Source organism: Pezoporus flaviventris, unplaced genomic scaffold (assembly GCF_033815535.1).
Source record: "Pezoporus flaviventris isolate CSIRO_AGI_PZ_B2104156 unplaced genomic scaffold, CSIRO_AGI_Pfla_v1 ptg000044l, whole genome shotgun sequence".
Lineage (NCBI taxonomy): Eukaryota > Metazoa > Chordata > Aves > Psittaciformes > Psittacidae > Pezoporus > Pezoporus flaviventris.
The window spans coordinates 306,784-331,397 of record NW_026892592.1 but is presented as its reverse complement, the minus strand read 5'-3'; the positions used below and the strand labels follow the sequence as shown (position 1 = coordinate 331,397).

At 45.7% G+C, this 24,614-nt stretch overlaps 1 long non-coding RNA gene across 1 annotated transcript in view; it reads right to left on the bottom strand.

The window, feature by feature from the left end:
* LOC133276342 (uncharacterized) overlaps positions 1 to 22,878 on the bottom strand; it is a 93,688-nt gene extending 70,810 nt beyond the window's left edge. Inside the window, exon 1 of the long non-coding RNA XR_009745831.1 lies at positions 22,835 to 22,878. This is a non-coding gene — a long non-coding RNA (uncharacterized LOC133276342). The remainder of the gene's footprint in view (positions 1 to 22,834) is intronic.
* Between the last annotated feature and the right edge of the window lie 1,736 nt (positions 22,879 to 24,614).

Sequence of the window (24,614 nt, the reverse complement as noted above, 5' to 3'; positions counted from 1 at the left end):
AGGTATAACACAAATCACTACTGCTACCACCAATGATAATAATGATAAAGGAAATAACAAGTGAAGAGAATACAACACCTCACCACCAGCCGACCGATAACTTGCCCCCCTCAGCCCGACCAAGCACCAACCGATACCTCCTCCAACCCTGCAGTCTCCCAGCCCTTCCGGCTAACTCCCAGTTACATCCTGGGCATGACGTGCTGTGGTATGGAATACCTCTTTGGTCAGTTTGGGTCAGGTGTCCTGTCTCTGCTTCCTCCTGGTTTCCCCTCCTCCCTGGCAGAGCATGAGGCTCACAAAGTCCTTGGCCAAACCAAAACATCGCTATCAGCTCTGTTCCCAGGCCGAAAGTCAAAACACAGCACTGCACCAGCTACCAAGAAGGAGAAAAATGACTGCTACTGCTGAACCCAGGACACAAGGGCGAAGCCAGATTTGGGCGCGTGCCCCTGGTTTCCCGGCACTGCAATAAAGCACCTCATATAACCATTCCGGTGGTTATGTGTCAGTTCTTATGCTAACAGGATTGTCAAAACCTCTTGGTCTACCTCTGCTTCTACTTAAATAAGCACAAGTTTTATTCTTGGTCAGAGGTAAGGGATAAGCAGTGAATGGAACCAGGGTGCTTCCAGCTGGGTCCTGCTGTGGTGTTCCCTGCAGTCCCTTCACAAAACCAGGAGGTGAGGTCTCAGGTTCAGCTCCCTGTCCAAGGAGGTAAAAGGGTTGAACATTTGGGTTTGGCTCCCTAAGGTGTGATAGGTGTTAACAAAAGGGAATGGCACTTAGTCAACAGCCTTTCCTAAGCATGAGTCATATATGCTTGTGGGAAGGGAAAATGTTTTCACCTGTTGAACGAAAACATGTATCTAGCTCACAAACAGTGAGTTAAACACATTCCAGTGGTGATTTCACTACACATCCATGGCTATATGAAAAGATACACTAGGAACAGGAATGCTCTGCAATGCGTGTTTGGAGTAGACTCTGCAGGCAGACAACTGTTGTCTTACTTTGTACAAACACCTCCTGAAATCTAACCTGTTGTTCCAGAAGCAAATGTTATCTTAGGGAGATGCAGTATATTAGTTAAGGGAGATCGGCAGTCACCGCTGCCATATAAATTGGTATGTCTCCTGTGCCACAGGAAATGTATTTCTTATTCTTTGTAACTCAATGCAATAATCAAGCTTTGATCATATATACGGTTTAAATCTTGCCATACTCACCCAAAATGTATATCATCAGTCTGTAACCTGATGGAAATGCCCCCTGTGACTAACATTGATACATAGGAGCAGCTTTTAGTGCTTTGACTTTCCTTTTTTTTATCTTCTGTTTGCTTTTCAATGAGGTCCTTTGAGTGTTTTGCCACCAGTAGATGGGCTTCTACTGGCTTTACGGAAAAAGGACAAGCTCTTTGATGATCATATCTTATCTCACCTGTCCTATTTGCACTGAAGGCAGGACAAAAGGCAGCAATTTCATAGAGCCAGGCAGCCCTCAGCCACCATGGCTCTTGCAAAAGAATGAAGAAGCTGCAGGCTTCTGTTCCCCTTTCCTGCTGATGTACCAAACCTACCTGCAGGAGCAAATGCTGGTTTCCTGGTCGGCCGATCAGTTGCATTCATAAGAGGAACTCAAGGTAACTCCCTTTAAACCTTCAGGGTGGGAAGAAATCTTGGGTGTGGAGAAAAGCTGTGGCCTTGACAAAAATATTATCAGGAATAGTGAATAAGCACAAGAAATTGCTTTACTCACAGAAAATGACTTCTGCAGACAATGTAGCAATATGACTACTAAGCATTGATGGATTTCTGCTTTCTGGTAGCCTGCAGCTTGTGAAAGCACAATAGAAAAATTGTAGGCAGCCTGGATATCTGTAACCCCCAAGTATCTAAGACAAAGGAGAAAGGGGGAGGGACCCCATGGACTGGATATGTATAAATTAAGTGTTGACGCTAAGAAAATTTGAGAACCCTGAACCAGGTGTGTCTGGTCAGGATCTCCCTTTATTTGAATAAGGCTTTAAACCTCACTCTGCCTCACGAGCTACTGTATTATTATCGAAACCAGGTTTTCCCAACATTGGGGAAGGCATCTGTGTCTCCAGAGGGCCCTCGTGATAGCTGGGAAGACAGCACTAGGAATGGGTGTCTTACTCTTTTTTTGTTTATTAGTAATTAATGACATGCAGGATTAATTATTCCCCCCCCCCCCAAGATTTGGAGATTTGGCATTTGCCTGCCCAGACAATTAACTCCCAGCTCTTTACCTCATCCATAGGACCTTAAGCACTTGGAAATGCAAAATGATTCCCATGTGGGATTCTTTTATTTAAGTTCTCAACCCTAATATTTCAAAATGGCAATAAACAGTCCCCACAAGTATCTGAAAATACCAGTTCAAAGTGCTTGGGTTTGAGTGGGAGGATGTACACTACTCTGCTGGACCCATGTGAGTGCTTGCTTTGAATCCTTTAGTCACAAGGGGAGAACAAAGAGCTTTGAGTGTTGCTTTAAGTATCCATTTGGTTTGAAATCGAGGATCAGAATGAACTGAGACCCAGCGAGACGCAAGTGACCCAGGACACTTCCAGCTGTGGCTAAAAACTTCATGTACCCATCCAGCTTGAGAAATGCAGAAGGAAGCAGAGAGGGGGCTGTAGGGGTTATTTCCATCAAGAAGTGAGACCACCCTAAAATTGTTTGGAGAATTGGCAGCTGGCTGGTACTAGATGCACAGTGGGAGTGGTCTCTGCTCCTTCTGGCTTGTGCAGCATCGTGAGTGGGAAGAGCAGATGGGATGGCAAGAGCCAAGAGGTGTCTGCTCAGCTGTTCTCAGGTGCGCTCACAAGCAAGGCACCTGTTACCAGGGAGTGCACTGGTACCATTTTCTCTCTGAGCTCATTGATGCATGCATATATGAGGATTTTAGTTTTTTTTTCCTGCATTCAGCATGTGAAGTGGTGTGCTGCTGGGTTTTTTCCCCTTTCCCCCTCCCATCTGCCAGTTGAGCTGCTCATGGGATGTTCCCTAGCCTATGTCAGCATGAAAACAAGCAAAGACCTAACATGTAACCTGCTCCAGCTCATTAGAGCTAATGTGGGTGCAGGAAGCAGATGAGCAGGATGGAGGAGCCACCACCTCTTCACCCAACAGAGCTGGAGTGGGGAGCAGACAGATATGTAGAGCCCAGCCCTGCAGCACAGTGCTGTGGAGACGTTCTCTGCAAGACAGCCCCCTGCCCCCAAGAATTCCTTACTGAAGTGGCAGAGACATGCCAAGGAGAGGTGATAGTGACAGATGCAGCAAGCAATCACAGGTCTCTGCTTCCTGGCTTGAGGCCTAATCGCTGCACTCCAGTGCTGCTGCTATTTGTAAAGCATCTGGAGATGCTCCTTGGTGGAGGGCATTGCCAATAGGAAGGAGCATGTGAATGCTAATGGAGGAGGCTGTTAATGGGGTGAACTTAAGGTTGACTGCAGCTTGGAAACTGGCCTCAAAGGGAAATGTGCTCAGAGTGCATTTGTTAGCTCTGCTTCTCCATTGTGTTTTAATTCAGCTCCTGGAGCGGAGCTCAGTTGCCTACCACGCGCAGTAGGAGCTGTAGCAAGCTGGGCTGGATCAGGCAGACCGGGCTGGGCAAGCTGCTTCTTTCCCATCCATCCCAGGCTCTGTTACTCCCAACTTGAGTTAAACATCTCCACACATCACACTCCTGCACTGCAAATTCCTCTTTTGCTTTACCCATCGCCCTGCAACCAGCCCTCCCGCAGCAGGCAGCAACTTCACTGAGCCAACGTATCCACTGAAGACTTGATTGATTTATTCTTTTTCTTCCTGTTGCTTTTAGATCACATTTTAACCCAGTCTCTTCATCCCAAAGTGCACCCTGGCTGTGTATTTTCCTTTGGGTTTTAGCCACACAGCAGATGCAGATTCAGCGAGAACGGAGGCAGGTTGCTGACAAGGGTTTCCTGTAACAGGAACAGTGAAAATGGTCCATGCTCCAGTGTGGTGATCCTGGCAGTCTGCTGAAGCCATGCTGAGGGAGGCATGGAATGCTGCTTTTACAAGCACTTGGTAGGTGGACTCCATGAGTGCTTCCAGGCAGCGCTGCACTGGCTGCAGCATGGCAGCACTTTAGCTGGATGTGAGCAGGACTGGTGAAAGGCATGTCCCAGTCTGCACAGCATCAGCCCACAGAGGCCAAGAGAAACAATGCAGCCCTTCCTAGAAATGCACTCTGGAGCTTAAAAGATGGACCTAATTGAAAAACTGTACTGAGGTCATACCAGGGTGTGAGAAATGCACTCACCTTTAGAAAAATTTAACTGGGGACAAAGTCAGTGGAGCAAAGGTTTATTTACAGCGCTGGGTGCATGCCTTCATATCCTGCATGCACACTTGTGAGTACAGAGTCAATGTTTCTTATAGTCAAGCGTTTTACATATTCATAGGACTTCCAGGAAGACAAAGCCCACCACCCAATGGCTGTTGCAATCTTCATTCTTTCTTCTGCGCGTATCCAGGAGGGTCTTTTAAGAGCTACTTGATAAGGGCCAGTAGCCTTCTTTGATATGAACTTTTGATCTACTTAACCCCGTGCATGTGCCTAAAGCCCTTATCATGTAACTTGTTCTGTTACTTCCAGATTAGATGTTGGTTCGATCAAGCATGACTGCCATATGACCTATGTTCAGCCATAAAAGTCCCTTGTTCCTGTTTGTTTCACAGTTTCAGGAACTTACATTCTTCTTGTCCACCTATGTGATTGTGCTTAAGCAGGATACAATGCAAAAACAAAGATAAAGCAAGCTCTTGCTGAAGCAAGCTATTTATGTTGTTAATCACAAAACACCCTTTTTCTCTTTTATCCATTAGTTTGCTGAAGCATTATATGTTTTTTTTTTAATTTTTTGAAGTCTCTCGAGCTTTTTTAATATTAGGCTAGCTTTTTTTGAGTTTGTTGTTGCGTCATTTTCATAAAATCATTATCTTTTGTACTCCAGATGCCATAGACATTTTCGAATTCATGGGTATAGCTGTTAACTGCGTTCCTTCCACAACACTAGAGATTAATCTTATAAAACAGGGTATTAAACATGGCAAAAAAACATTAGCCCAGCAAGAGCACATAACATAAAGAATCCTAACTTCTTCCACCAGGAAACTCCAAGCATACCATCCCACCAAATAGCATCTATCATTGATTTCCATTTTTGAACTGGCACATGGGCTATTTTGCAAATTCTAGTAGCTATGTTTAATACCGCTTCTCCAGTATCGTCTATATTAAGGCAGCAGTCAGAGATGTTAAATTTTCCACACAACCCTCCCTCCTCAGCGAGGAGATAATCTAAGGCTAACCTATTTTGGCAAACAGCTGCTCTAATCTGAGTCTGCTGATGGGCCAATAGTTCCAAACCATCTGCTGTCTGATTGGTAGTTAACTCGACCACAGCCTGTAGCCTTATAATAAGATTAAGCATATAGATTGTAGTGCAATAGCCCCAGCTTCCATCTTGTGCCCAAGTAGCCGGTCCATAAGTCTCAATGATTCATTGGGGAGTCCACTTGTCTTCTCCCCACCTTTAGGATCCACCCACAAAAGAGCGCTTTTCCTGTCTCAGGCTCTCATATAAAGGGACACCCAGCCTACCTCCATCCTCTGGGGGTAAAAGAAAGAATCCAGGCTGGATTAACCCCAAAGCACAACTTCCCTCCCAATCACCCAGAAGTTGAGGATATGTCGGTCTGCCACATATCCAAAGCAACCCATCTGGTGCTTTCCAGAACCCTTCTCTGATATTCCTTATATTTTCCCAAAATTTGGATATAGCCCTTACTCCAGAGAAGGGATTCATATTTTTTTAGTACACTTATATAACTGTAGATTTAGATTTAAATTACAACTCATTCCATATCTATTAGACTCATTGTATTTTGCCCAATATGACCTCGGGGGTCTTGGTATCCACTTTTGAAAAGCTGAGTTAGTGCTCAAGATCCTCTTACAAGGGGTATCACCCATTGGGCTCCAAAATCTCAGTCCTTCTTGCCTTTGGCATTCCATACCAATAATAATAGAGCTTAGAACCCATCCCCCTGGTTGTCTTACTCCACTGGTGGTAAGTGTGTGATTCCACCTGATCAAATCAAATGCACTTAGACCTGCACCTCTCCAGGGCCATTCTTCCATCATTAAAGGCCCTCCACAAATCCAGCAATTTGCTACATTCAGTTTCTTGGCTATTTTGGTTGCTAAATTTACAAACAGATTTTGGCCTACTGAGGGAAATCCTAGTTTTTCACTCATTGTTTTTCTTAAATCTATATATATGTTATTGGAAGGTTACAGGCTCTAATGGAAGGTTACAGGCTCTTTAGAAAAGACAGGCCCAGAAGGCAGGGAGGGGGATTTGCCATTTATGTTAGGGATAGTCTGGAGAGTATGGAATTCTGTCTGGGGACAGGTGAGCAGTCAACAGAGTTTGTGGGTCAGGGTTAAAGGGAGAACAGCTATGAAGGACATTAGTGTGGGGATCTGTTACAGACCACCCAATCAAGAGGAATCTGTAGATGAAGCACTCTGCAGACAGAAAAGAACAGCCTCACGCTCACAGGCGCTAGTTCTTATGGGAGACTTCAACCACCCTGATATCTGTTGGAGGGACGGTACAGCCTGGCACAAGCAATCCAGGAGGTTCCTCGATTGTGTGGAAGACACCTTCCTTCTGCAACTAACAGAGGAGCCAACAAGGAGAGGTGCCATGCTTGACCTCGTGCTCACCAACAGGGAAGGGCTGGTTGGAAATGTGATGCTCCAGGGCAGCCTTGGTTGCAGCGATCATGAGATGGTTGAATTCAAGATCCTCAGGACAGTGAGAAGAGCGTGCAACAAGCTCACTGCCCTGGACTTCAAGAGAGCAGACTTCGGCCTCTTCAGGAACCTGCTTAGTAAGGTTCCATGGGATATAGACCTAGAGGGCAGGGGGGCCCAGGACTGTTGCTTGATATTCACAGAATCATTGAATCATAGAATAGTTAGGGTTGGAAAGGACCTTAAGATCATCTAGTTCCAACTCCCAACCATACCATGCCACCCAAGGCTTTGTCCAACCTGGCAATGAACACCACCAGGGATGGAGCATTCACAACCTCCCTGGGCAACCTATTCCAGTACCTCACCACCCTCACAGTAAAGAATTTCTTCCTTACATCCAATCTAAACTTCCCCTGTTTAAGTTTGAACCCTAAGCCTGTCACTACAGTCCCTCATGAATAGTCCCTCCCCAGCATCCCTATAGGCCCCCTTCAGATACTGGAAGGCTGCTATGAGGTCTTCATGCAGCCTTCTCTTCTCCAGGCTGAGCAGCCCCAATTTTCTCAGTCTATCTTCATACGGAAGGTGCTCCAGTCCCCTGATCATCCTCGTGGCCCTCCTTTGGACTTGTTCCAGCAGTTCCATGTCCTTTCTATGTTGAGGACACCAGAACTATACACAATACTCCAGGTGAGGTCTCACAAGAGCAGAACAGGATCACCTCCTTCGACCTGCTGGTCACGCTCCTTTTGATGCAGCCCAGGATACGGTTGGCTTGCTGGGCTGCGAGTGCAGGCTGAAGCCGGCTCATGTTCATTTTATCATAAACCGACACCCCCAAGTCCTTCTCCACAGGGCTGCTCTGAATCTCTTCTTTGCCCAACCTGTAGCTGTGACTGGGATTGCTCCAACCCAGGTGCAGGACCTTGCATTTGTCATGGTTAAACTTCATAAGGCTGTCATCAGCCCACCTCTCAAGCATGTCAAGGTCCCTCTGTATGGCATTCGTTCCCTCCAGCGTATCAACTGAACCACACAGCTTGGTGTCATTGGCAAACCTCCTGAGGGCACACTCAATCCTACTATCCATGTCACCAACAAAGATGTTGAACAAGACTGGTCCCAACACCGATCCCTGAGGGACACCACTCATTACTGGTCTCCAGCTGGACATTGAGCCATTGACCACAACTCTTTGCCTGTGGCCATCCAGCCAGTTCTTTATCCACCCAGTGGTCCACCTATCATCAAATTGATGTCTCTCCAATTTAGAGACAAGGATGTCATGTGGGACAGTGTCGAAGGCCTTGCACAAGTCCAGGTAGATGACATCAACTGCTCTACCCCTGTCCATCAGTACTGTAGCCCCATCATAGAAGGACACCAAATTGGTCAGGCAGGATTTCCCCTTAGCGAAGCCATGCTGGCTGTCACCAAGCACCTTGTTGTTTTTCATGTGCCTTAGCATGCCTTCCAGGAGAATCTGCTCCAAGATGTTGCCAGGCACAGAGGTGAAACTGACTGGTCTGTAATTCCCCGGGTCATCCATTTTCCCCTTCTTGAAAATGGGGGTTATATTTCCCTTTTTCCAGTTGTCAGGAACTTTACTTAAGTGCCATGATTTTTCAAATATGATGGACAGGAGCTTAGCAACTTCATTTGCCAGCTTCTGGACCTGCAGATGGATTTCATCAGGTCCCATTGACTTGAATACATTTAGATTCTTAAGATGGTCTTGAACCAGATCCTCTTCTATTTTTCATAGAAAAAAAAGTAGAGTGCAGCTATAGAATATAATGAGAATTCTTGTATAAGATAAACTGTTGTAGTTGGAGTAGTTTTAGGTCCTTATGACCTTAGTACAAAAATAAGTGTAAGAAAAACAAGATAGAAAGACAGGACATGTAGATAAAGAGTGCCTGAAACTAGCAGGTGTCCAGGATGGTCTGCAACTAAACTAACTGATAAGCAGAAGGACAGGATGATTGCTATGTCTGCAGTGTTACCGAACCGATTGAGCTGGTATAAACATCTACTCTGCATGCTTCAAAGTCTGCCAGAAGTGATGAAGATTGTTGGAAGAAGTAAACGACCCTCAGAGACCACCACCACAATTCTGTACGCCTGCAGGGAACTTTCTGGAAAGTGATGTAATACATATGTAGCCTCATGAATATGTATGTATACCCAGGGACTGTATAAGGATGGCTTATGTAGCAATACAGGACACACATTAGGAGGAGCTATCCCCCGTGTCTCCCGGTGCTGCAATAAAGAATACCTGCTTGTCAGCTTGAAAACCTTGTTGGCAAGTTTGTTCCTGGAGTTTTCTTTGTATCAATTTGGCGGCTGGTGGGACCCTCTCTGCTCGACTGCAGGACCTGCTGAGGACAGGGCTCCCTAGGGCCCTCGGGAATTTTTCCTGGAGGGACCCCTTGACTCATTCGAATCACTGCGGGAGAAGACAAGGACCATCTTCATAAAAGGTATTCTTTTCTTTTGTATAGTCTGTAAGGTGCAGGGGGCATCTTGCATAACGACTAAACTGTTAATTGTGTTGGTTTGGTAAGTGTACGCAAGGTTTGGAAGCCTTCCATAAATTGGGATAGGAAAGGCGCATACCCGGCTGCTATTGTCCATTTGGTATGCACCCACAAGAAGCAGGTTAAATCTTGTGGTTTGGGACCTACAAGTTGCAGGGGGTGTCTTGTGGAAACGGTTTTGGATCTTATTGGTATTTGACTTTTTTTGTGCCTTGTTACAGTAATGATTTTGGTCTTGTGATTTTGGTCTTGGTGACAGGATGTTATAAATGTGCTATTAATTGCTGTTTGTTTGACTGCATTTTATTCTCTGTCTCAATTGTTGTAACTGTGTGGAGTGTCTCTGTGGGAACCCTAGTGTGTGTGTGTGTGAATGTAAGCTTGAAAATGGAAAATCAGCAGAGTGGAGAAATCTTGAAAAAGAGTCCTTTAGGATGTTTTTTGGCATATAGGAAAGAACTTGGAGGGTCTCCTGGGGGCTCAGTAAGTAACCAAACGTTTATTAAAATATTGTAACCAATAGTGGCCTTTGTATACTTTGGAGGATAAGGAAAAACGGCCTAAAAATGGAACTCTGAACTATAATACATTGTTACAATTAATGTTGTTTTTGAGGCCGCAAGGAAAATGGGATGAAGTAATGTATGCAGATATTTTTTTCACGCTTCAAAACCACCCAGAATGGCAGATAGAATGTGGAATTAATATAGCACCTTTGGATCCTTTAATTTTGGCTTTAGAAAAAGAAAGGAAGCAGGCTGGGAATAGATTGGAAAGATGTTGTTCAGGTTGTGATATTGGGGAATTATGTTTGAAACTTAGGAAATGAATTGAGGATAACGTGTCTGAAGATAGAATGGAGGATTATGTTTCCCCAAAGGTACCTGAACAGAGACCGCCTCCGATTCAGGAGGAATCCTGTGATTCAGATGAAAAGCTAGAACAAAATGTAAAGAAAATTCCCTCCACTCCTGTTGTCACCTGTGTCCATAGAAAAACTAAGACTGCCCTGCAAGCCCCTCCTAGGGAAGCAATGGGACCGGAGGGATGTAGCAGGATAAACATCTATCTCTTTAGGAGATTTAGATAATTGGAAGCAGATTGCAAAAAATTATCAAAATGACCCTATAGGGGTAGAAAAAAAGAAATTTGAGATACTGGTAAGAAGTCAGGATCCTGATTGGAAGGATATGGATGCAATATTGGATGCATTAACAGAGACAGAAAAACAGTTGGTTATAAAAACTGCATGTACTCAAGAAAATGCTCAGATTACTGCAGGGGAGATGGCTGGGAGGGGTGAAGATCATATTCCCTTTACAGCTCCATATTGGTATTATAATGATGCTGGAGATTATGCATCTCTGAAGAGTGATTTGGAGAAAACTCCAGGAACAAACTTGCCAACAGGGTTTCAAGTTGACAAGCAGGGGACAGGGACACGAGTTAGGCGACTATACCATAAAAGAGAAGGTGTAAGTAAGGGGAAGGGGCGCTTAAAGCAGAGTAATGGGAGATGCAACCAGGGGCAGACTTCACGCAGGTAATTTAGGCACTTCGGATAGGCTGTAAACCTTGGAGGACCTAGCCAATATGAAAACAAGGGAGGGACTTTGTGGTCAGGCATAGGGGAAAGAAAGGTGAAGCCTTGCAACCAGGGTGTGCCTACTTACTGGGACACCTGTTTTTGCAAAAACGTTAAATAAGTAGCTTCATCTCTGTTGCGTATAAGCCGTGAAATAGACAAATATAGGCTGAAATATAATCTATTATAAGTAAGTGTCGTGGTTTAAAACCAGCCACACAGCTCATTCACTCACTCCCCCCCCCTTCTTGCCCTCCCCCTACTCCCAGAGGGACGGAGAGGAGAATCAAAAGAATGCAACTCCCACAGGTTGAGATAAGAACAGTTTTGCAACTAAGGTATAACACAAATCACTACTGCTGCCACCAATAATAATAATGATAAAGAAAATAACAAGGGAAGAGAATACAACACCTCACCACCTGCTGGCCGATAAATCACCCCCCCAGCCTGACCAAGCACCGACCGATACCTCGTCCAACCCCACAGTCCCTAGTCCTTCCGGGTAACACTCAGTTGCATCGTGGGCATGACGTGCTGTGGTATGGAATACTTCTTTGGTCAGTTTGGGTCAGGTGTCCGGTCTCTGCTTCCTCACAGCTTTCCCTCCTCCCTGGCAGAGCATGAGGCTCAGAAAGTCCTTGGTCAGACTAAAACATCAGTGTTATCAGCTCTGTTCCCAGGCAGAAAGTCAAAACACAGCACTGCACCAGCTACTAAGAAGGGGAAAAAATGACTGCTACTGCTGAACACAGGACAGTAAGTAAATTAGTTCTGCTTAGCAATCATCCTTGTATAAGATAAATGACCATAGCTGACGTAGTTCTAGGAACTTGTAACCTTGTACAAAATTTATGGTAAGCAAAACAGAACTTGTAGATAAAGATTATCTGAAAATAGCAGATGTTCAGGATGAGTTTTTGTTGAGTTAACTGATAAGTAGAAGGACAGGGAGAAATCATTCAATTATGACAGTGGTGTTACTAAACTAATTAAGCTGGTGTAAGCATTTATCTACTGCTCATGCTTCAAAGGCTGCCAGGACGAAAGTTCAAGGAATGGCCAAGTGATGAAGATTGTTGGAAGAAGTAAACGAACCCCAAAGACAACTACCACATTTGTGTGTGCATGCGGGAGAAACTTTCTAGGAGAATGGTGGAATACATAAGTTACTTCATGAATATGCATGTGCATAATGAATATGTATGCTTAGTGACTATATAAGGATGGATTGCTCAGCACTTCGGAAGAGAAACGCTAGGGGGAGCTATCCCCCATTTCTCCAGGTGCTGCAATAAAGAATGCCTGCTTGTCAACTCCAACTTTGTTGGCAAGTTCCTGGAGATTACTCCGAATCAATTTGGCGACGCTGATGGGACCCACTCTGCTCGGCTGCGGGACCCGCTGAGAACAGGGCTCCCTAGGGCCTTCGGGAACTTTTCCCGAAAGGACCCCTTGACTCATTCGGATCACTGCAGGAGCCGACAAAGACCATCTTTACGAAAGGTATTCTTCTATATCGTCTGTAAGATGCAGGGGGCATCTTAAATAAAGACTAAATTGGTTTGGTAAACGTATGCAAGGTTTTGAAGCCTTCTTTAAATTGAGATAGGAAATCCTGTAGGCAAAGGCGTATACTCGGCTGCTAGCATCATTTTGGTATACACCTGCAAGACGCAGGGGGTGTCTTGTGGAAACGTTTTTTGATTTTACTGGTATTTGACTTATTTTGTGGCTTGTTATGGCAACGATTTTGGTATTGGTGACAGGATGTTGTATTATTAATTGTTGTTTGACTAAATTTAGTCTCTGTCTCAAGTACTGTAACTGTGTGGAGTGTCTCTGTGGGATCCCTAGTGTGTATGAATGCAAAATTAATAATAGGAAATCAACAGAGTGGAGAAATCTTGAAAAAGAGTCCTTTAAGGTGTAATTTGGCACATTGGAAAGAATTGGGAGGATGTCCTGGGGGCTCGGTAAACAAGAAAACTTTGATAAAATACTGTAATCAATGGTGGCCTTTGTTGTATACTTTGGAAGATCAGGAAAAATGGCCTAAAAGTGGAATTCTGAACTATAATACATTGTTACAATTGATGTTCTTAAGGCAACAAGGAAAATGGGATGAAGTGATGTATGCAGATGTATTTTTCACTTTAAGAAACCACCCAGAATGGCAGATGGAATGCGAAATTCATATAGTTCAACCAGATCCCTTAATTTTTACTTTGGAAAAGGACAGGGAAAAAAAGAAAGCTAAGCTGGAGAGGTGTTGTTCAGCCTGTGATACTGGGGGAAAGATGTTTAAAGTTAAAAAAACAGAGTAATCAGGAAGATAGGTTGGAGAATTATGTATCACAGGTACCTCTGAGAGAAACACCCTCTGCATCTATCTGATATTGATAAGGAGGAAGAGGTTGCTGTCAATGGCAACAAGTTGCAGATTCACATTCAGAGTTAAGAAAAGGTTAAAACAGAAGTGCTGTTGCAGAGGCAGGCATCTGTAGCCCCAGCAGAGGAGGGTGAGCAACTGTGAAAAGAACAAAAAGGGAAAAAAGAGTACTAGGACAAATGGACAAGTAAGAACAGACGAATCGACAGACTATAGTCCCAAGGAGATTAAGAACTTCTTGCATAAATACCAACAGAAATAAAGGAAGAAACGTGGAGAGCATATAGGAATCGGAAGCAGAGAAGAAAAAGCTGAGTCGTGCTCATAGCCATGGCTATGATGGCTGCTTTGGGACAAGTGGAAACTGGTGGAGGGATTAATGTGAGAGGACAAGGCAGAGGTAGAGGAGGAAAGTCAAGCAGAGGTGAAAGAGTGAATTCTTCTCCTATGGGACCGGATGAGTGTGCATACAGTAAGGAATTTGGGTGTTGGAAGTGAGACTGCCCTAAAAGGAATACCCACAAGGTGACTCAGTCAGAGACTTGGCCCAGTTAGAATTAAACTTGGCTAGGGATGTTAAGGATAACAGGAAGGGATTCCGTAGGTACGTAGCAAATAAAAAAAGACTAGGGTCAACGTAGGCCCTCTCCGGAAGCCATCAGGAGAACTGGCTACCCTGGATTTGGAGAAAGCTAAGGTTCTGAATGACTTTTTGCCTCAGTCTTCACTGGCAAAGACTCTGACCACACCACCCAAGTCTTGAAAGGCAGATGCAGGGACTGTGAGAATGAAAACCTTGGGCCAACTGTATAAGACGATCTGGTTTGAGACCATCTTAAAAACCTAAATGTACACAAGTCCATGGGAACTGATGAAATCCATCTGTGGGTCCTGAAAAAGCTGGCAAATGAAGTTGCTAAGGCACTGTCCATCATATTTGGAAAATCATGGCAGTCAGGTGAAGTTCCTGACAACTGGAAAAAGGGAAATATAACCCCCATTTTCAAGAATGGGAAAATGAATGACTCTGGGAACTACAGACCAGTCAGTCTCACCTCTGTGCCTGGCAAAATCTTGGAGCAGATTCTCCTGGAAGGCATGCTAAGGCACATGAAAAACAACAAGGTGCTTGCTGACAGCCAGAGTGGCTTCACTAAGGGGAAATCCTGCCTGACCAATTTGGTGTCCTTCTATGATGGGGCTACGGTACTGATGGACAGGGGTAGAGCAGTTGATGTCATCTACCTGGACTTGTGCAAGGCCTTCGACACTGTCCCACATGACATCCTTGTCTCTAAATTGGAGAGACATCAATTTGATGATAGGTGGACCACTGGGTGGATAAAGAACTGGCTGGATGGCCACAGGCAAAGAGTTGTGGTCAATGGCTCAATGTCCAGCTGGAGACCAGTAATGAGTGGTGTCCCTCAGGGACTGGTGTTGGGACCAGTCTTGTTCAACATCTTTGTTGGTGACATGGACAGTGGGATTGAGTGTGCTTTCAGCAAGTTTGCCGATGACATCAAGATGTGTGGTTCGGTTGATAAGCTGAAGGGAAGGAATGCCATACAGAGGGACCTTGATATGCTTGAGAGGTGGGCTGATGCCAGCCTCATGAAGTTTAACCATGCCAAGTGCAAGGTCCTACACCTGGGTCAGAGCAATCCCAGTCACAGCTACAGGTTGGGGAAAGAAGAGATTCGGAGCAGCCCTGTGGAGAAGGACTGGGTGTGTTGTTTGATGAGAAAATGAACATGAGCCAGCAGTGTGTGCTCGCAGCTCAGAAAGCCAACCATATCCTGGGCTGCCTGAAAAGGAGCATGACAAGCAGGTCGAAAGAGGTGATCCTGCCCCTCTATTCTGCTCTTGTGAGACCTCACCTGGAGTATTGTGTACAGTTCTGGTGTCCTCAACATAAAAAGGACATGGAACTCTTGGAGCAAGTCCAGAGGAGGGTCACGAGGATGATCAGGGGACTGGAGCACCTGTGAATGAATACAGGCTGAGAAAGTTGGGTCTGTTGAGCCTGGAGAAGAGAAGGCTGCGTGGAGACCTCATAGCAGCCTTCCAGTATCTGAAGGGGGCCTACAAGGATGCTGGGGAGGGACTCTTCATTAGGGACTGTAGTGACAGGACAAGGAGTAAAGGGTTCATGTTAAACAGGGGAAGTTTAGATTGGATATAAGAAATTCTTTACTGTGACGGTGGTGAGGAACTGGAATGGGTTGCCCAGGGAGGTTTTTAATGCTCCATCCCCGGCAGTGTTCAGGGGCAGGTTGGATGAAGCCTTGGGTGGCATGGTTTAGTGTGAGGTGTCCCTGCCCATGGCAGCGGTGTTGGAATTATATGATCTTAAGGTCCTTTCCAACCCTAAGTATTCTATGATTCTATGACTCCAGTGACTGAATTAGAACTAGACTGAGAGGGATTTGCGGAATGTCCCTTACCACATCCACTGGTTAAATTAAAGCTAGGGACTAGAGGAAATTAAGAGGAATTTTAGTGGATACAGAAGTATCCACATCGAAGGAGGTGATCCTGCCCCTCTATTCTGCTCTTGTGAGACCTCACCTGGAGTACTGTGTACAGTTCTGGTGTCCTCAACATAAAAAGGACATGGAACTGTTAGAAAAAGTCCAGAGGAGGGCCACGAGGATGATCAGGGGACTGGAGCACCTGTGAATGAATACAGGCTGAGAAAGCTGGGGCTGTTCAGCCTGGAGAAGAGAAGGCTGTGTGGAGACCTCATAGCAGCCTTCCAGTATCTGAAGGGGGCCTACAAGGATGCTGGGGAGGGACTCTTCATTAGGTACTCTAGTGATAGGACAAGGGTCAATGGGTTAAAACTTAAATAGGGGAAGTTTAGATTGGATATAAGGAGGAAGTTCTTTATTGTGAGGGTGGTGAGGCACTGGAATAGGTTGCCCAGAGAAGTTGTGAGTGCTCCATCCCTGGCAGTGTTCAGGGCCAGGTTGGACAGAGCCTTGGGTGGCATGGTTTAGTTGGAGGCATCCCTGCCCATGGCAGGGGGCTTGGAACTAAATGATCTTAAGTTCCTTTCCAACCCTAACTATTCTATGATTCTCATTAAAGAGCGGAACGATTCTAGTGAGAACCAGATTCTGCATCAGAGCTGAGAATTCCAGGGTAAATAAACTATCCCAGAAATTCCAGCAGCAGAAGTACCAGTCTGTATTAGTGTTGAGTCGCAGGGCTTTTTTCTTTATAGCAATCTGTTCTGCTTATGCCTCAGGACTGAGGAACTGCTAACAATACTTATGCTGTTGATATAACTTATGAATCCCTTGCAGCCTGTTTTGAGCCTCTATCCCCTCCTGTAGTGCCTCAGACAACATCCCCAAGGCCAATGAGATCCACACACTGGTGAAGGATACCTGGGACATCCAGATAGCCAAGCTGTGGCTGTCTGCAGACAGCTTCATCAGGCAGCAGGAGGCTCATGCCAAGGTGTGGTGGGGATGTGTGGTGAGAGCTTTGCCAGCTTGGTGCTGGGAGCATTCTAGATGCCATGTGATTGTGTGGGCTTGTGACTGATGAGAGCTGCTTGTGTAAGCGCTGTTTGGGGCATGTTTTTCCCTGGATTTTGGGTGTGTGGATATGTCATTTAGGAACAAAAAACATATGCTGAAACCTCACTTTATGATCTGGTTGCAGTTCCCTGTGCTCTTGTTTCTTGTGTGCTTCTGTTGACTGGGGGTGGCAGCTGGGCCAGCCCTTGGGGTGTTAATGAAGGGAAAGCATGGGCTGCGGTACTGCTTTCTGAGTTCCTTGTCTTCCACTGCAGCAGGGCTGTTTCCCCAGATTCTGTTATTTTCTCCTTTAGCTGGATAACCTAATCTTGATGGATGTCAACACAACCAGAGCTTTCCTTACTCAAGCCTTAGATCACATGTACAAGCTCCAGACTAACCTTCAGCCTGGTGAGAGTGCCCATTCCCAGGATTTCTGAGGTACTAGCCAGGCCAACCCTAAAACCTCCCAGGAGAGGGCAGTAGAAGGGAGCAGGCTCCAGTCCTCACTCTTGGCCCTTCATCTGGGCAGCATCCACCTTCCTGTGCACATCTCCTGTAGCCACCCAAGCCTCATCTCCCCTTGGCTGCGTGCAGCCCCTCCTCAGCAGCCTAAACCCTCCCAATTTAGGTTCCTCTTCCACATGCATGCAGGCAGACTTACAGCCAGCTGGGAATTGTTCCAGAGCTTCCAGTGGCACAGGAGCATCCCTGCATGGGAGCTCCTAGTTTCAGAGGTGGGCCTCTTGGGCTTAGAGATATACTTGGTGCAGGTGGTGGCTCATCAGCACTACTCTGATGCTGTCTAATGGGGCTGGGTGGATCTCTGTGGGTGTACTTCATAGAGGGAACTTCTGAGCACAGGCCACACGCTGTCTTGAAAGCAGTACACGTCTTGTCAGTGCTTCGCCATGAATTTTCTCAGCCTTGAAAAGGGGGAAGATGTTCAGACAATGAGAGGTGTCTGCTACTCTGCTGAGGAGATCAGCTGGGAAGCAAGCCCATCTGCTCTTTGGAGAAGGACAATGGTTTTCCTCCTCCATACCAGGTTGTCTCGTAATATCATGTCTTGACATTTTTGTCTTTTTAATCTGACACTGTATAAAAAAGAATAAAACCAATTTCAGCTGAGTGAATGGCATCAAATGAGTCCCTGTGTTCTGTGCATTGAGCATCCACGGGTTTAACAACGGCTGGAAAAACCCACAGCTCTCCTTTGGCTCCAGCCCCATTCCCCCTTCAGCAGACCAACAGGCAAAGGCAGGAGCCTCCCTGGTGTCGGGCTGTGTTGATGAGGGGGAAATGCTGGCTCCAACCCAAGGGTGGTGAGTGCTGCCCTTTCCAAGCATCTGGGCAGCTCCTGCCTAACATCTGTGCCCTGCCTGTGGCCAGAGCTGCCAGCAAAGGGCTCTGACAATGTGAGGATACTTGGAGCAGGGCTGCTTTCCTATGGTGGGGGAGAAAGAATCCGTTGCCATTGTTGCAGAAGAGTTTATTTTTTCTTTGTCTGTTTTCAGAAATTACAGCAATATATTTATAAATACCTAATTACTACATTCAACAAGTAATATATTACATTACAATTAAGTCAAACAAGTACACTTAGAACATGTTCAGGGTTGGGTTCTTTTCTCCTTTTTGGGAGTTTGTTTTCTTTCACAGCATCCAAACCGCCCCCAGTGGGCTCTGCCTTCCTTTCCCTCCTTGCAGCCATCCTGGGCTCTGGCACAGCTCCTTGAGCAGTTCTACACAGGGTGTGTACAAACACAACCACTCGCCATGGCCCCAGGAGGAGTAATTCTGAGAAATTGCTACAAAATATGTGAATTTGGGCTGTGGGGGGGAAGCCTCAGTACAGGAGCTGCTGTGAATACAGGAGCTGCTATGAAGTGAGGCTACATCCTGGCCTCTGCATGGTGGAGAGGGATAAATTGCCAATGATTTTCCATCCCTGGCGTCTTCCCTCTGCCACAGCACAGGGGAAGGGAAAAAGTGAGTCGAGCACCAAGAGTATTTTGCCATGTGAAAATTCATTGTGAAGCTCAGAATTGGCAGCAGCAAGGCCAGAGGCTGGCAATGCAATTGGGAATTTAAAAAAGATTAAACTAATTTCTGTCACAAGGGCATTTTGCCTTTTAATTTTGCACAGTTGTTTTTTTTTGTTTGTTTTGGTTTTTTGGTTTTTGGTTTGTTTTTTTTTTGTGAATCCAGTGGGGGGGTGTGTGTGTAGAGGGGGTTTAATGCTTTCTTTGTGAGTGCAGCAAGGGAATTTAAAGCAGAGGCCACTTTTTCCTGTAGCCATGAGCCTGCCTGTGGTGAATTAAAGAAGAATAATAAATAATTTTATTTTTTACAAAATAAAAAGCCTTTCTGGGCAGTTGGGGCACATGATGATTAGAAAGCAGCTGCAAATGGTGGTGCATGGTGCCAAGCCTCAACTTGCAACCCCAGCCTGGCGCTGCTGAGCACAAGGAGGTTGGTGGTGTCACCAGCCCCGTGCAAAGCTGTGGCCCCTGTGGACAAACCCCAGGTCCCCCTGCCCAAACAGCCTACTGATTGTTTTGATATTTTTGGGGGGATGAGAATAGCCTAGTGTAACCCCTTGTCCAACACCCCCCAGTACCCCCAGTCCTCTTGGCACAATTGATTTGTGTTACTAAATTGATAGATGGAGCTCACGCAAGGCTGAGAAGCCACCCAGTGCTGTGATACCCACAACTCCCCAGCTGGACCAGCAAAAGACCTGGAAACCACAGAAGAAGTGTAAAAACAACCCCAAAACAAGTGGGAGAAGGTGGTGGAAGGGACCAGCTCCAATTCCCAAGGGCCTTGCAGTGGGACATCACCTGCCCTGCTGTAAAAGGTGATTCATTGTTCCTGTTTTTTAAATTCTTTTAAAACACTTCAATAGCTGTTCTATCCTGACTAGCAGCAGTACAAATGCTAAAAGTGATTTAATCCTTTTGCCAAAACAGAAAGAAAATAAAAAGGGAGGAAGGAAAAGGAAGAAAAAAAAAAAAAAAAAAGCAGAAACAGATAAGAAAAAAAAAGCAAGGTTTTTATAACAATAATTAAAGTATATAAAAAAATATACAATTTTTCTTTAATATATATGCACAGAGTAGAAGGCTGAAGCAACTTTTTTCCTTGACTTGAATCACAAACCTAGGGGTGACTAGATCTGACAAGGTAACCCCACCTTGGTGCCCCTTCCCTGCCAAACAGGAACAAAAAGGTAACTTCAACCAGTTTAATGACTTTCTTGCTTTATAGTGAAGTGCATTTCCAGTGGGAAACCCCAGGGTCAGGGGGAGGGTCTGGGGAAATGGGGGCCCACCACATACCCGGCCCCACAGGGCTTCTCCAGCTTTAGTGTTGGCAGTGGAGTCTTGGAACTGTTATTTAAAAAAATAAAACAACAAAAAATGAGCACTATAAAGCGTGGGGTGGGTGAAAGGGGGAGGGGGGAATATTGAAGCACCCTGGCCCCCAGGAGGACAGCCCAAGCCGGGCTGGTGGTTGCGTGCAGAGGGCAAGGGATGGGATCTGCTTTCCATTGGGTGGGACCCTGTGCTCCTTTGCTTCATGCACGGCACGTTCTCCATTTATTATTCTTTTTTTCTTTTTTTTTTTTTGCTTTTTTTAGCTTCAAACTTCCCAGTTGTCCTGGGTTCAGCAGTAGCAGTCATGTTTTTTGTTTTTTTTTTCCTTTGTGCTAGCTGGTGCAGTGCTGTGTTTTGACTTCCAGCCTGAGAACAGTGTTGGTGAAGTCGATGTTTTCAGTTGATGCTAAGTGATGTTTACCCTGACCAAGGACTTTGTGAGGCTCATGCTCTGCCAGGGAGGAGGGGAAGCCGGAAGGAAGCAGAGATGGGGCGCCTGACTCGGGCTAGCCAGGGAGGTATTCCATACCACAGCACGTCATGGCCGGGGTGGGGGGTGACTGGGAGTTACCCGGAAGGACACGGGCTTCCGGGTGGAACTCGTTTTCTTGGCCGGTGGTATCGTATTCTCTTCCTTGTTATTTTCCCTTATCATTGTTGTAGTTGATAGTAGCGGTGGTGATTTGTGTACATTGGTTGCTGGACTGTTCTTGTCTCAACCCGTGGGAGTTGCACTCTTTCGATCCTCCTCCCCGTTCCTCCGGGAGTGGGGGAGAACCCCGGTGGGGAGGGGACACGGACCTCGATTGTTGTCAGCTCGGCACCACTCACTGGGAGTGAGTGAACAAGTTACCTGACTGGTTTTAAACCACGACACCAGTGAAAAATATTAACTATTCAAGGTAAAAAAATAGATTATTATTTCTAGAATATATATTTGGCCTAGTGTTAGCGGCGAGGAGAAGCAAGACACGCCAACCCAATATGGGTGATAAGCAAGCTTCTACTTTATTTGTGACGCAGTTCGCTTATATAGGCATGGTATTTAGCCACGCCTCCTAGTCACAACAGTATTGGTTAGTTCTACACAGCTTCCTTCACATTCTCCTCCCACATCCGGTTTCCGGTTACCTGTGAGGCCTACACCTTGCTTTGCTCACACAAGGCCTCTAAGGATCCATGGCCTTGCTCTTGGAGCCATTCTGCAACAATTCCCCCCTTTTTCTTTTCTGCGAGCAAAACATTGTGGGTTATTCTGTTCACTTGTTTCATCACACAACTATAAGAAAGTCTAACAGCTACAATGATTAAAATAACAATGATACATAAGCGCAGTCCTTCAAATAGCAGTGTTTTAAGTCAACCTGTAATACCCCATGAGGACAACCATTTAGCTATCCCTAGGTCATTGCTCACTTGCAATTGTTGGGTAAGCTGAGCCAGGGTTTTCAGCTGTGCGTTTATCAGATTAGAATGATCAGAAAGATTCATACAACACATTCCATCAACCTCTTCCCATCCATGTCCCTGTTCCAACAACAAAAGGTCTATAGCGGCCCTGTCCTGCAGTGTTGCATGTCTCACAGAATCAACATCAAACAACAAATCAGAAATTGCCTTCGATGTAGCCTTTGTCTGCTTAGCAAGCCAGCAGCCTAGCTTGTTTAACTGAGCCAAGGCCCCAGCCGAAGCACTTACAGTGATTTGGCATATTATGATTGGATACACTCCTTGAAGACCCTTAGTGACTAGCATATAATTGGTTAAACACAGGTGTGAGAACTCAACCTTGAAAGCTTGCCAACAGTCCACAGTTCTCATTAACTTGGTGAATTCCAGCCTCTTATCTTGCTTGCTTAAGCTTCTTTGGGCCTCTCATGGCCTTGCTGTATCTTTCAGGATTATTCAGAATTTATGTACCAATTATGCATTCTCCTGTGAGAACACTGTCTCCACATCTCCCCCCTTTTGTTTTATATCCAGTAACAAGTCGCTACTACAGCAAGGCACACACATATTTACATTAGCAGAGTAACTATTACAGGGTGCAGCAGCATGTTGAAGATGCTGATGGCAGTGAGGGACTAGCCAAAAAAATTTCTTACCAGTAGAATTCTCCCACCCTCTTAATTTGTTCCATCACCTGCTTTATAACACTACCATTGTATTAAAATCTTTCCAGCTTTTGCCTTAGCATTTTTCTAGCAGCTACTGCAGATTTCCATACTCTAACATCTCTTTTACAAGTGACAAATCTATACAATACAAGGTGCAGTTTCTTATTAGCAACTAGCTAGTAAATACAGGTGGTTTTATACACAAAATCACAACCTCTAATAATAGCTACTTTACAAGCACACATATTCAGGATGTTACTTTTCAGTTGCCCCCAAGTGATGTTTTGCAGTCATTTGTTTTTCTCTTCCTCTATCTCATTCTGCTTGGGTTATTCACGGTCAGCTCCTGTAGCTGAGGCATCAGGTTTTTCCATTCGTCTGTCCAGCTCATGGGAAGGCTTGACAAACTTTGCAGGCAGTCACCATGGACCTGTAGGCAGGAAGACACAAATATACCCCCTCCCGCAGGTTATCAGTTCTTGAGAAGTAGACAGGTTAAACTGCATATTTGCAGCATCATTACTCTCCCCCCCCCCCTTTTTTTTTTTATCCCTGCAAAAGCCGGCCTGCTGGGCAGCAGATATAGCGGCCTGCCTGCTTCAGCAGTAACCATAAATACCTGCCAACAGCCGCACTTTTACATTAACCCTTTTATGCCCGAAATGTTAAACAGCTACCCGTTAAAAGCTTTTACATGAACCCAACAATAAGAAAAATACACAGAACACCGTCTGCCCTCAGCGCACATGCACATACATATATGGGATGCCACAAGCACACGCCACACAACTACAGTATTTGAAGCACAAAATCCAGACAATCATTACTCCCACTACAGTTCCATGTACAGAACGTGGCACAAGGACCCTTTGGAGACTAATAGCAAACCAGCTCTGAGAAGCATCATTGCAGTGCAAGGTGGCAGGCTCAACCTTAGTGGGCGTCCCTGCAGAGGCTCTGTCTCCCCCACATCGTATGAGGCTTGGGCTTTTATACTGACCAAAATGCACACTCATTCCGACACAGGTGGCCAGCCTGTGCTGGAAGAAGTGGCCAGCAGTATCTACAAAGGTCTCCAAGGGTTGATAGAAACCTGGACATACTTATTTTTACCAACTTCTAGTACATGAGTGTCACAGAGAAACTGTATGGGCTCCCCCTGTCAATTGCAAGAAAAAATCATAACATATACAGCTTGAGTATAAGAGCATTTTAACCCATACGTGGTCACTGCTTGTCAGGCCTCCTTAACTATTTTGAGATCAAGAGCTTCCCACTCTTTAGCCCCCTGCTGTGTAGTAAACACAGGATATGCAGAGAGGCCCACTGCAGAAAATTCAGCAGTAATGATTGCATCTTTGATTAACCCATACCAAGGATTTGTGCCCCCCCCCGATACCCCTCCCACCCCCTCCCCCTGTTTGCCTTCTTTAAGGAAGGGGTTTTATGGAGGGTAAGGTGGAGGTGCCGATGGAGATGTGTCAATCCGAGTCTCGAGGGCTTCAAGCTTTTCCATCAATTGTTGCAGCTGAGCATCTCCAAGGCCAGTAAGTAGTTGCTGATGAGCTGAGCAGACCGACCCGGGAGACAAAGAGTCAGAGTCTGGAAGCAGAGGATATAAATCTGGCTTGGATTCAGTTGATTCGGGGTCTGATCCTGGGTTGAACTCAGGGTCTCCGTTGTTCACAGCTATGTCTTGTCAGATGTCTCTCGTTCGGCATGTGGCCATCTGCAGACCTGGCTCCTCCGTAACTGAGTTAAAAATTTCCACTCTAGGGCATAATGGGTTGGAAAGGCTCGCAGCTCCTTTAAATCTCCCGCTAGCGCATAATCTCTATTTTCTACTGCGTGCTTCAAAATGGCGCCCCAATCGATCCGGTGCTGAGGCACCACCCTCTTCCTTTCAGCTTCCTCGACATTCATCATGCTTATCCCTTCTAATATACTTTCTCTGTCCTTTTCAAAGTCCCTACTTTTGGAACTGGGGTGGTGGGGGAGCAGGGGGTTACACCTCCTCCGCTGCACCTTCTGATGAAGAAGGTGGGGGGGGGAAACCCTGTGCTCCAAGCACAGGGACCGCCCCGCAAGTTGGGGGAGATGAGTTGTAATCTTCCCCTGGCTTCAACCGACCGGGGACGTCTGTTCCTAGTTTCTCTGTTGCTACAGCGGCAATTTTCTTTTCTGCCTTTTATCTTTTTGTACAGTTTATTACTTCTCTCCGTGGTTTACCGAGTTT